The 2,402-nt window shown below is 28.3% G+C and overlaps 1 long non-coding RNA gene across 1 annotated transcript; it reads left to right on the top strand.

The window, feature by feature from the left end:
* The first annotated feature begins 231 nt into the window (after nucleotides 1-231).
* Nucleotides 232-1,986, top strand: LOC107916153 (uncharacterized). The gene is made up of 3 exons (XR_001689405.2): nucleotides 232-318; nucleotides 787-869; nucleotides 1,729-1,986. It is a non-coding gene; the product is annotated as an uncharacterized lncRNA (long non-coding RNA).
* Nucleotides 1,987-2,402: the final 416 nt, after the last annotated feature.

The raw sequence follows: 2,402 nt of genomic DNA, 5'->3' as shown, positions 1-2,402 counted from the left end.
ATTTGAGAAAAGGGTTTAATTGCGTAAAATAAAAATTTGATGGTTAAATATGAAAGTGCCTAATTGTTGTTGTCTTTATAATTTGGAGGTTTTATGTTGTAATTTAGCCAATAATAAAGGTAGTGGACCGCATGATGGTTAATATATAGTTTTTATATATTAAATATAAAAGTTAAAATAATAATAGTATAATATAATGTTATATTAAATAAACATAACTTAAAAAGCCATGTTTTTATCTTTCTTCAAACCGAAACAAAAAGAAAAGAAAAAGAAATAAGGAAGCTATGTATTCGGCGCTTGTTCAAGCAATTTGAGGTATGTTTCGATTTCGGTTTTTGATAATTTTTATTTTTTTGAGATCGTTGCTTTGAAAACTACTAGACCCATGATTGAATTTTTGAATTTGATGATGATTTTGTATTTTGCCATTGTTGAAAGCTTGTTATTTTGTTGTTAAATGATAGAAAATAAAAGATATGAAATGGATAAACATATGTTGTAATTGAATTTTTGATGATTTTGAGTAATTAGGGTTAAATTGTAAAAATAATGAATTGAGGGACTAAAATGTGAAATAAATGACATGCATGGACTTATATGAGCTTAGCACATATTTGGCCAAGCTATTGTGCAATGAAAGTTTGTTTATTTTGTATTTTGTGAAATAGGGACTAAATTGTAAAAAATGTGAAATGTAGGGGTAAAATGGTAATTTGCCCATTTTTGTTTTTGGATTAAATTGAGTGAATGTGTGTTAAATTAGTTAAATTTGAACTTATTTAGACCAAGAACTGAAGAAAACGGAATTGGATCGGGGAAAGACAAAAGTGGTCGAGTAGCCGATTTAACAATCGACGACATCCAAGGTAAGTTTATAAGCAAATAGACATTGTAAATTTTAGATAAATATTAATTATATATGCTGAAATGAAATATGCAAAATATATATATGTGTGTGGTAACCGAATATGTATATGTTTGAGAAGCAGGGATAGATGTGAATGTGATTTGTTGATATTTAGCACTGAGTGTGCGAGTATGAAATAGCTACGGCTATATGATTAGCACTAAGTGTGCGAATTAAATGATGATGTTAAATAACGAGCACTAAGTGTGCAAAACTAAATAATGATGTTAAATAACGGGCACTAAGTGTGCGAAACCGAGATCAATTTGGTTAATTGAGTGAAGAGCACTAATGGTGCAACTTTATTAATGCTTCGATAAATTATTTAGTACAAATTGTACTGATCCGATGAATGATAAATGTGACACATATGTATATGTTGGTATAAGTATGTAATATTTAATTATTATATGCTATCAAATTTAGTTGGTTATATCAATTGGGATACAAAAGTATGTGTGTGTGTGTAAAAGGCCTATATATATATTCGGCCAAAGGGTAAGTATATGTGTGAAGTCATAACTATGTTTTATATGCATTTATATATGAATTAGTACATTCGGTAAAGAGTGTTATATGATCTGAAGATGAAAAAATAACTATGTTATTACTTAAAGGTATATTTGGCCAAGCTGAAATTGGTTCATAGTTATATATTTGATATATATAAGATTTGCGAGCTCGAATGTGTATATATGAATATGATTGCATTATTCGATTTGTTATTGAATTATTAACGTCATTAAATTGTTTAATTGCGTATGACTTACTAAGTTGTGATAGCTTATTGTGTATATGTGTTTCCTTCGGTTTTATAGGTTTTGGAAGCTAGTTACGGGCTCGGGGATCAGCAGCATAGTCAATCACACTATCGTCCGTCCATCGGTACCTATAAAAGTTAAATTTAAAATCTATGGTATGTATAGGCTCTACTGCCCTTTTGAATATATTTGGAATGAAGTGTATATATATAATAAGCCATGCGAAAATGGCTTGTTTATTTTGACATGAATGGTTTCATGCTTTGATTAAATATTATGGTTGATTGATATGATACGGTATAAGCATAAGCTATGTTTGAAATCATGGATGGAAATATTTTAATTTTCGGTAATTGAGATTGAATTTGAATTATCATTTACTATGTGAAAGCTATATATTGATTTACTATGAATACAGAGTAGTTGAAATTGGTAAATTGCATAATGAGCATTGTTTATGGAATTGGTCTTGTAAATGACCTTTGAAACATTGAGGGATAAATAATACATAGTAAATAAATAAATAAATATATATATATGTATAGGATCGGTCTTGGTATGTTATGCATGGAATTGTTTGAGTAGTAATGAATTTGACATTGGTTAAAGCATAAATATTTAAGCTTAATTGTATTCGATTAAAGCTTGGGAAATTGGCCATATGAATAGTAATTTTATTTATTTGATGAATAAATATTTGTATGCAATTTGATAAGTAGTTTTGAGTGTAT

Source organism: Gossypium hirsutum, chromosome D10, assembly GCF_007990345.1.
Source record: "Gossypium hirsutum isolate 1008001.06 chromosome D10, Gossypium_hirsutum_v2.1, whole genome shotgun sequence".
NCBI lineage: Eukaryota > Viridiplantae > Streptophyta > Magnoliopsida > Malvales > Malvaceae > Gossypium > Gossypium hirsutum.
Note: the sequence above shows the minus strand (reverse complement) of the source record. Positions and strands in the feature narration are given on the sequence as shown.